The following is an 11,605-nucleotide window of genomic DNA, read 5'->3' as shown; positions in this document are numbered from 1 at the left end:
GTATAAGAGTAAGTAAGCGAACAGCATGGATCCTGCTCAGACTGCGCGGACGCGCAGGCTGGTCTGGATCCATGCTGGTCGCAAACCCATTATGTTGGTTTTGTCGTGACGCGGCTCAATTTAATATGGAAACCTCAATCAATCTTTGTGCTACATTTGACTTCCGGCAACAACATTCTGCATATTACATAATTAATGTCATATGCTGGAATGATCGTCTGCATTGAATGCATGTCTTGGAGTAAACTGGATCTATGTTTTGTTGAGTGGCAGCGTTGACGATTGGTTAACGCGTCGGACTAGTAGCCTAAGGACTGCTGACATTGAAACCCTGTCAGGAGCAAGCCGTTGTTTCCTTGAGCAAGAAACTTTACATTCATTGCTAAGTAATGGTTGGTTGCAGGAACGGATTCGAGATTGTTTCAATATGCTTATAGCTTCCAACACATCGAACTAACTTAAATTCTGTATAAACAGTTTTGTTCTTGTTTTTTTTAACCTAAATTTGCAACACCCCTCTCGCCAAGATTTCAATAATTATTACTCTAATAAATGTTTTTAGTATCCATCGTATTTTTGAGAGGGAACGCGTGCTTATTGTTCAGTTATAAGACAGTCTGTTTATATCAAATTAAAACAGTTTATTTTTTCATATAAATTTCTCTTAATCTTCTCCTTCTCCGTACAACTTTACAAATATTTGCAACCCGAACTGCACGGGAAATGTGTGAAAACTCGCAGAAGCATGAGAAAAGTATGAATTCTTTGTAGGCATCTCTCAGCACGTGCGTATCTTATAACGTCTATCCCAACTGAACAGATGTAAGCATGTTCAATTTTCCAGAATATGAAAACATTTCCTCGCTTTATCCTAACACCGTTTCAATCATCACATCCTATAAAATTCGCATTTCCCCCGTCGTTTTGCATGTTTTTGTCATTTTCGTTATTATCGTAATGGGGCAAAACTTATAAAACATTTTAAGTGAAACAAAATATGACTTGTTAAATAGTTTTAAAGAAATTGTCTAGAACGGTAGAACGTGGAATAAACAAGGCCTGTAGGATTACTTTTATATATCAATTAAGAAAGCTTAACGTGGAAAATTGTTCCTATAGAAGTTTGAAGTTGTTTTTCTTCGCCTCTAAAATTGAACACATACGCTGTTAATTTGCCTTGTTAAAAGTTTTGTGTAAGTTAATGTTTCCATACGTTTGCAATTTAAATCGGGAAAAATATCCGAGAAAAAAACCCAACAACATATGCATGTAAACAAGACAATCCGGTCATACGAGTACATCATATTTTCATTGAAATAACGTTCAAAAATGAGTTTAGCTTTACAGTATCTATATTATGTATAATGCTCAGTTAGACAGTTACAACGCACTTTCATGATTTGTTATCACACATGATACTTAATACTATCAAAATAAATATTTATGGTATTGCATACTTTCCAACATAGACCTAAAAAAGGCCTTTTTGTTTGCAATTAAAATGTAAAACCCATAGCATGCAACTACGCTACATGTTAGTTAAATATATCATACTCATCTTTTCAAGATCCTGTAACTCATTTTTCTAAGGTTTTACATCATAAATGAAGCTTTATCAATTTTGTAAGTTCCAAAAAGCATTATTTGTAAAGATGTTACCAAATTTACATATCCATGTTAATAAAGGGAGGTAATTAGAAATTTATTTTCTATAAAGTCTTAGTCAAATTTTTAGTAAGAAATGAAAGCATATATTTTAATGATTACATATAATGTGGTATTTGCAGTACATATTTTACATTTTCTTCTATGTTTGAAAATTGTTTTAGAAGCATAATTATATACCAATTAATTTTCACTTAAGTGTGGTCAACATACAGGATCTTTCAGTATATTGCTTTGCGTACTTATGCAAATTTATTACCAGACGATGATCCATCTACTTGCCCCTCAGCGCTGTTGGTTCGAATCCCTCAAGGGACTTAGGATTTTTTGATGAAACTATCCAGCTGGCTCACGAAACGTTCGTGATTCTACTCAGGTTCCCGTTCGTGCACAGAGGTGCATCAGAGGTCTTTCTCCACCCATGAATCAATAAAGCTGGAAAATCATTATATGACAGTACAGTGTTGGTCTGACGTTTTAAATTTAAAACACTATAATAAGTATCTAACAGGTCCCAATTAAGGAGTTTAAAAATTACAAAGTTCAAATTAGGATTTTATTTTATATTTGGGCTCTTTAGCTCAACCTTATATGACTTACAAAGTCCTAATTAGGATTTTTTCTCTTAATTAGGATTTTAAAACTAATTAGGTTTATTATGAGTAGAAATTCCTATTTAGTTGTAAGTGTGAGTAAATAAGTTCTAATAAAGTTTTTTATCTCTCCTATTTAGAAATAACAAAGGCCTAATTAGGCTGTTTCAACTTCTAATTTAAGTGAAAACGTACTTATTAGGGTTTTAAAAACTAACAAAGTTCTTATAAAACAGTTTGTTTTTTTAAGAACATCAAGACTTTGAAAAAAGAGATTTTCGACCATGCGACCACATACATGCATCGAGGACATGTTATAAGGAAAGTGACCGTGCGACCACATACACGCATCACAGATTTCCCCTTCTCATACGAGAAAGGGACAAAGAGTTGTCCGCCCTTTTGTTAAAGGGCAGACTTTAAAAAAATATATGCCGTTTCCTTATTTGATAAGGAGGCTTATTTTCAACGATATGTCTTAAATTGATTTATATACAACAGTAGTAATGCAAACCAAACGGGAATCAATTTTTGTCCTTTTAAGTTCGCCATGAAATTTTAAAAAGACCATATATAATTTGTTGGAAAGTTTTGAGTCTACACTATTTTCTGCTTTTCATTCAATGTATATAATAGAATAAGTGTATTTTTGCAAAACATGAACGTTTTAAAAACGTTTTTTATGAGATACATTTCACACTTTATTTGCAAATATTATCCTGGGGGCATTCTTGCCATAAAGTACGCATTTAATTTCTATATTCGACTTGACTGACTTGTTAAATGTGATGGGCTGCAAGAAAAAATAGATTAAACTTGAGCAGCCAACAATTCTGACACTGGTAAGACTGTACACATTTGCAACCCTTAATCTAAACCTGCTGAATTTGTAAAATACATTTTTTAAGATGACATTTGTCTTAGAACTGTCTATAAAAAACGGATGTGCAGGATTGCCCGGCTGTATACTGGTGACAAAGGTTATTCACTTCCAAAGGTTCCATGAGGTACAGTGTTCACAGAGTTGTTCTAGACTTGAGCTGCTTGAGTTCGTACGAAAACCGGGATAATCAAAAGAAATCGTTTACCGAAATGGAAAAAACTTACATTGGTAGCATGTATAGCAAAGGTAGAATAAGCATTAAGCGAGCATATGAAAGCATTAAGTAAGTCTAAAGTAAGCATAAAGTAAGTCTAAAGCAAGTCTAAGATAAGTCTAATGTAAGCCTAAAGTAAGTCTATAATAAGCATAAAGTAGTTCTGTACGGTCTCTTACTTGTTGATATTGCCTTGCTCTGAATTATCCTTACATTTACGTTGGTATATCTTTGTATATTGCATGTATAATTCTAAGGAAACAAAATGTAAGGCATGTTTATTTTTTATTTATTATATATCAATTAATCCATGTGCAGTTATGTCGGCTGCAATAACACATGTAGTTTGCTGAATAATTAAAATTTCTAACAAAGAATTTATTGCCAAAGATAAGCGAATAACCGACTGCTTCCTTTCAAAGCATGCTTCGCAGGTGTTTTAATATCTCAGCTTATGTAATACATGTTTAGTTTACACGTATCATAAGACCTGGAGGCCTTTTAATAGAATTATTCAGTTACAATAAAACACCCTGCGAATCTTGCTTATTAGGCAATTTATACATCAGCGGAAAATTCCTGTGAGGGAAGAATTATTTAGTCTTATTTAAATATATAATTTACGCTCATAAGTCTTTCAAGGGCGACAGCATATTTGGAAGATGGGCACATACGTGTCAGCCGAGACGCCTAGAGCGTTCTCCATTACATTGAAAAGAGAAATATCTTTGCTAAACTTATGTTTACTTTTCCGATGGAATGGTTTATATTCTTGGCAAATAAGAGTTTGTGTATAAACATAAGTCATTGAATGTGGTATAAAACATATGTTTGTTCGTAAAACAAATATTTTGTCAGATGGGAATTAGTAAAGTATCATCGCCACACAAGTTCATATTACGATATTCTTGTGAAAAAGAAAACTTGCCACATTTTCAGGCGTTATATAACGAATTTCCTGCAAGAAATTGATGAAATGCTTCTTGGAAAAATGAAATGTGTGAAGGGTGAGGGAGTAGGGGAACATTTAAGTGCATTTAATTAATTTATTTATCAATTCATTTTTTTTGTGGTTGTCTATGGTTTCCACTGAATCCCGACAGGAAGAATGATCTCATTTCAAGGAAGCTATCCAGGCTACCTTTACAGAGGGTCCTGGTGGTTGTTCTACACATGTGCCTGTTAATGACGAGAAGCTTCGCTTGAACTCTTTCTCCAATTTGGCATTTAGCTGTAAAGTCGCGATATGATCAACTAAATAAACCTATAAATTGTCGGGTAAAACGTTTTAACTTTCGTTGAAGCACAAATCCGGCCTTCATCAACATGTCCGTAGTATATGGGTCACCGAGAATCAAATCATTCTGCAGTATTATGAATGACACAAGTATTGATGAAGGTAATAAGTAAATAGATAAATTTTCCAGAGAGTCTTATACGTCTAGTCTGTGACGAGAAATACTTTATAGAAAATATATTTATATGACCCATGCAAACAATACAGGGTTTTCCGCCAGTCTGGTTTCAATCAATTCATTTACGATAAATCGATCACGTTGTTTCATTCCTGGATATATAGATTGGTATTATTTTATATGGCAGCAGAGTAAGGATCTAAAAGCACAGGCTTTTATGATAAACTCTCTGTAAACATATGAAACTGATTAATACGAAGATTAAATTTAACGCTTTCACCGCTGAATCCTGTTTGAATTGTCCGTAGTTATTTTTAAGAAATTTCATTTTCAAACAGCTAAAATGGAGTAACCAACATTAACGTCTCAGCCTATATGATAATTGATTTCTATATGTTGCAAATAAGAATGATGTCAACTCGACGTCGGCTGTTATAAAACTAATTAAGGTTTTTGTTGCCATTTTGACGTCGGTCAAATAGTAATAGTTATCGAGCCGACATCATCCCTATTCCCAGGCAATATCGGATCCGATATCAACCCAATATAGAAACCAAAATTGGTTCAATATCGGTCCGTTATAAAATTCTGGCTTGGGAGTCTGGCCTAGGTGTCTTAATGGGTGGTATGGTTGACCTGACACTGTTCTGCTGGCATGGGAGTCTGGCCTAGGTGTCTATATGGGCGGTATGTGTCACGTGACTGTGTACTGGTGACAAATGCCTTTTATTTATCATTACTAGCGCTCTAACAGTAGACAAATTATCATTTGTATCCTCCTGTCAAGTTTAATAGGTTACAGGATCCAACAATATTAGATGATAGGTGTTGAAAGATACGTTTCTCTTGTCTATTTTAGTGTATAATTAGATAAAAGCAAGACCAATAAAGTCGATTGAAACAAAAATAGGCGTAATATAGTCGAAATAAACAGTCTCGGAGAATTTGAGGCACTTTAGAAACTGTACAGTGAAAAACATTTATTCTTTGATGTCATTTCCTCATGAGTGCCCGTACAACTAGAAATGGTCTTTACCTCATGTGATGATGTCTAATAGATGTCAAATATTATACAAATGATGAGTAGATCTATATAACAAAAAGCAAATTGGCTCGGCATTAAGATCTGTTAACATTAGATGGCACTTACGTATCTCATCTGTCATGCTAGTTTTTATTTATGTTCCTCTAAAGGTCTTTGCAGATTAATGTTTTCAAAAAGAGATGTGAAAACTTTATGAAAACTTGTCTAAACGCATTGTTGGCTGCATGACTGACAGGATAATTCATTATAAATATTTTATAGCAGACAAGAATCATGGAGTTTAATAATGTATGTATATCTGTGCAAGAATAAATGTATAATTATTATACATGTATTTGAATGCATTCTGGTCCACGGCAATTAAAAATGTTTAAGAACAAATAACGTATTCGATGCTATTTCATTTATCTCAGCTACATAATTTGCATTCTTTGGACTTCATGTGATCAGGTACATAATTATAACAAGACTCTATTATAGATGAGTATCGCCGTGTCAACAGTCCTTATGAACCTAAGTTTGCGGGTAGGGTCGAACAGTAGCTGAACCTTTCTTTCTTTCGTTCTTTCATCTTCTTTTTCTTCTTCTTCTTCTGTGAAAATAGTCCGGTTAGCTTACGGAAGGCCAGATGTTCCTCTAAGATACATTATAATGTAATAACAAGAAAAGCATTGATGCAAAGCATCAAAGGGCGTCCAAGCAAGAAATGCAGCAGGTGCAGATGAACTAGTAGATATATGATGATAAACTGTTCAATGGTTCATTGGTTTTTACCAGAATTGTATATCACTTATGAATGAACGAACGAAAGACATTGTTCATTATTTATAAATTTGATTGGCATTCTAGAAATTAGAATATTACTTGTTATTTCTTTATGATCGTGATTATTAATAGCAACGGATATACATGTATACAATCATTTATAATCCATATGAGTAACGCATGATCAACACCACACTTGTGTAATTGTCCCTTATTATGTTACCGCTATTAGCGAAGACCCCCTCTTAAGGTATCTGTTCACAATATGACACTTGTTATATTACCATGTTGATCATGTTGAGCATAAATGTTTATTATACACTAATTGTAATATCTTTTTTAATAAAAAAAACACAGATTTTATGAATATTGTTTTCTTTTCTTTTTTGTGTTTTATGCACTATTTTAATACTGAGTTTTTACGTTTACTACTCTTTTAAGAATTCAATTGTCATAATGACCGACGATTATAAGTCAAAACTTAACTGGAAAAAATCAGTAAATTATGGTTAATCTTTCAATATATAATATTGTTTATTCTTAAACCATATAAATGTACATTTGTATTTTTCTTTATCATTTCTTAAATTATCAATCAATTGAATAATTCATAAAATCTGATTTGTAACTTTGAATAATTCCTCGGCATCTTTACTAAACACGAATAACAAATTAAATAAAATATTTCAAAGTTGATAGTGTCATATTAATGCCATAAAAATGTACATTTTTTCTCAATTATTGTACATATTTATTGTTTTTATCTCATATAGATAAAATAAAACATGCGATTTGTGTTGTTGGTTTTTTTTTTCGAATTGTATGTTTATGTATAATAATAAGCAATAATTTTGAGAGTTGATCTGTGTTTATTAATTATTGTAACCAAACTAAGTGACAAACATTCATTTTGAAAAAAAAGCTTATTTTCTGTAAAATATTTGTTCTGTTCTGTAACGATATCAAACATCTACTCCAAAACCGGGAGAGACCGGACAATAAACGTGTGGTACTATTCGCCCCCGGTCAAAATAGACCGGTAGAGACCGGGAATTACCGACAGGAGTACATCCCTCTATAAATAGATTTTCGGAATATTTAGGTCATCAACTCATCATTCTATTTACAGCTTTCGGAATAACATACCATAATAATCCACTGTGTACTACAAAATGATAAATAAAAATACCTGGAAGAGCGCGATTTATTGACGGAAAAGGTTATTTAATTTGAAAATGTTTGTATTGCGAAATTCTCCAGTTCGCTATTCATTGTACATATCGCGACTAATTAATAATCAAGCACCCTCATACCGATCGGAATGATCGGCTTTTATTATGAACAACTGTAAAAGGCTCGAGAAGTTGCTGTCGCCCTTTCACAAAATCTGATTTCATTACATAAAAGGCGCCGCGCTTAGGCGCGGACGCCAATGACCATGATCATAGCATCGTAGGTCTCCCTTTAACAGAAAAGTCTCCATATGACCTAAACAATACTTTATTATTCTAGTAATTGGTGTTTCTATACGACCTTACGACCAACAGATCGAAAGAATATACTTGTTCACAATTAAACAGGAAGAGGAAATTTATCAATACAATTAACGTTTAGATCAACTGGATCATAAATTTCGTAACATCGGAATTTTTTTTCAATCTTGTATTTTCTGCATTGTTTCCAATTTATATCACTTTTTATCGTCATGAACTGTTAAGAATGCGGTAGCAAAAAAGGGAGAGAGAGAAGAAAAATCTGCAAACTATATTTGATAAATTTGAGATGGTATTTTATGCCAATGAATAATAATCAAACAGCGTGCACAAATTAGGCTTTCCTTTGTGAAACTAATGTTCACTTGAAACTAGTTATAATGTCATTTCTTTACTCCTTTGAAATTAGAGGAAACACTAATCATCTGAACAAAGTGGGGATCTAAAAACGGTATTTGCTCAGCCTATTTTTATATGTACTTGTTAATTTTCACCGTTATTAAAGTAATACGCTTTTATAAAGTATTTTTTATAAATCCTATTGATTTGGAGGACGACTGTACACACAACCGTTGATGAATAATAATTCCAGTAGTGTTTAAATACACTCAGTGGTTGATAAAATGTTGAAAGGTCCACTTGAGAACCATTTCGGTGAACACTCCATTCAATGAAGAGATCTCGTTTACTTTCATTGTAGAGGGCAGATGTTTTAACCTATCTTTGTTACTGAAAATATTACTGATCTTTTATGTCATGAAATAGATTATTGCAAAAAAAAAGAAATGATTGCTTCGTTAATTTGTACTTCTGTGTTTAGATTCTGCTCAAGGTACAGATATTTTCCAGAGACTGTAAATCTGTTCTGTTTGTAAATGTTTAGAGATAAAAGTAAGAATACAAACTTTGAACTGCTAAAATTACATTTCCTATGTCAAATAAGTATTGCAGAAAACTTAAAAATTGCTTCCTTTGTGTGTACAGCTTTACGTTATATACGGAGATAGGGTAAAGAGGGTATTCCTACAATGAACTGAGAAAATGTTTTCAGTTTCATACAGGAACCCTGGTATAGTGAGTTCTTCAATAAAGCGCTAACATCTTTACAACAACTGTTTCAATTATTTCTAAAATAAGGCTTCACAATGTTTAGAATAGAGTTAACCTCTCTAGAGGATCACTTCTCGACAACGACCACCATTGTTGTCTCCCAAAGGGTATTGCTGTGCAGAGGATGTATGTTTGAAACGAAACTGAGACTAGTTCATGGTTCAATGACAATAAACAGACGTACTATTGAACAATACGTGTTCCTGGTCAATATAAACTCCGCATGATTTTTTTTTCAGCCGGAAACATCCATATTCTCCAAAATCTTACTTTGATCAAAGAGGGCATATACTAGTAAATTGTATTCCGAGCTCAGAGTCAATGTTCTCAACCCCAACACTTTCCATTGCTAAAAGACTGCATACATGTATTTGGGCGGTTGTGTGATGAAAATTTCTAGAATTTTAATGCTTTTGAGAATGGACAAACTATGGAGTTTGGGTGTCTAAAAAACTGAACAGGGCCGCATGTTGGGCATTGTGATACATTGTAATAGAGAAGCAAAGTCAAGTTCACATCTTCTATGTATAATTTTAAACCATTTTTATGAAAGCTTCATTTTGAAGAATGTGTGTTGCTTATTTAGACCTTTCTTTCTTTTTGCTGATATGAAAGATTTTAGATATACTTTTTCTATTATTGCATACACACTTGTGCGTGCCTTCCACAGCACTATATTTGTTGCATTTACACAAATTTGTTACTTATAAGAATAATAGCAACGCAATTTACTGTAACCTTACCAGGAATTTTGATATTGAGACTATCATTTTGAGACTATGAAAAAGACAAAAAGAAAATGTTGTATTTCATATATTTATTGTTTCATAATTTATGCAAGTAGAAGAAAATGACATTTCAATATCATATAATTCAATAAATTCAATAAAGAGGCATGCATCACGTGTCTATAATACAACAAGATTATTGAACACATTTTAAAATGACTCTGCTTATTTGTGTGCAATTACATAGAAAAAATGCACATACACCAAATAAAATTTCAGCACTCTGTCGAACTAACATTCACTTTTAAATGTTTGTGTTAAAAATCGCATAGAAAAGTATACAAAACAAAAGTTTGTGTCACATCAATAACAAAAATCAAAATAGTTGATCGTTACTTTCACCCTTACTTTTTTCATCTCTATAAATAAACTTAAATGCACATTCAATCAACCATGGAAATGCATTTTTCACAATAAATTCTCATTTATTATCTACTCATATAATTATAAATATATAGTGGATTATTTTTCCTGCTTTTCCCGCTATGAAATTAAACAAAGCTGACGGAATTCACTCCCTAGTACATTAATACGCGGTAATACCATAATACTTGAATGGTTGGAGCTCATGACGTCAGTTAGGCTGTTTAATTTTACTCCCCCGTTTTGCTATTTGTGATATCTGAGGTGATGTTTCTGAATTTTAATGATAAGTATGAAAAAACCACCATGTATGAGCAAAAATCGCTTGATGTAATGTTTTTAACTAATAATATGATAAATACCTAACAAATCAGTCAACAATCATCTAATACTGTGACAAATTAAGCTGGAAGACATTCTAAGTATGACTTTCAAAGTTATAGAGCATACGATAGTATCGTAAATTCTCTATAATTTTCCACAGCAGTTCATTTAGCTATAAACTAACACAATTTATAGCAACAACAATAAACAACAACAAAACAAATGTTGATGATTTTTGAAAACAAGCACTATTTGTTACGACATGCCACATCGTATCTCCAGCCAGCGTGTCCGAATATTCCGAACAATTTAAGACAATGCACGTGAACTGGAGACACAGTTATGTCATTAATATATGTATGATTTATAGCCTTATCTTAATGGATGGATACTCTTACCACTTTTAACTGATTTTGGTTTTTGCCCTAAATCAATAAATCATAAGAAAAGATTTTCTTGGTCTCTTTTCATTTGAGCATTTATGTTTATTGGATTTGTTCGAAATTCTGAAAAGATTTCTTTTCAAAATCATAGATAGTATCTTTTTTTATCAAAAAACGCATACCAAAAAATACAGTTATACTCGCAATCTTAAAGGTCGCCGAACAGGACATAAAAATGCAAGTTAAAAATCTGCACTGAATACAAATGGTGTTATAGAATACATGTACAATATAATAAATAGTATGAAACTTTGTCATGGTCGTTTGCTCTCTTTCTGCGACAATTTCGTACAACATTAAAAATACATATGTACATACAAATAAAAAAATAAATGAAAAGAAATAAAAAAACACTTGTAGAGTTTTAAAAGGTTTTGTAGAAAGAAAAAGAAATACTCAAAGAGTGCGGTTACAATTTTGCGCTTCAGTATAGCACGAGATATCGGAGATGTCATTTTGCCGTTGTAAATGGTCCGATAATTGGTCCACTGTTGAAGATTTACA

This window comes from Ruditapes philippinarum, unplaced genomic scaffold, assembly GCF_026571515.1.
Source record: "Ruditapes philippinarum isolate M1 unplaced genomic scaffold, ASM2657151v2 ctg5380_1_1_1_1, whole genome shotgun sequence".
In the NCBI taxonomy this organism is placed as follows: Eukaryota; Metazoa; Mollusca; class Bivalvia; order Venerida; family Veneridae; genus Ruditapes; species Ruditapes philippinarum.
Note: the sequence above shows the minus strand (reverse complement) of the source record.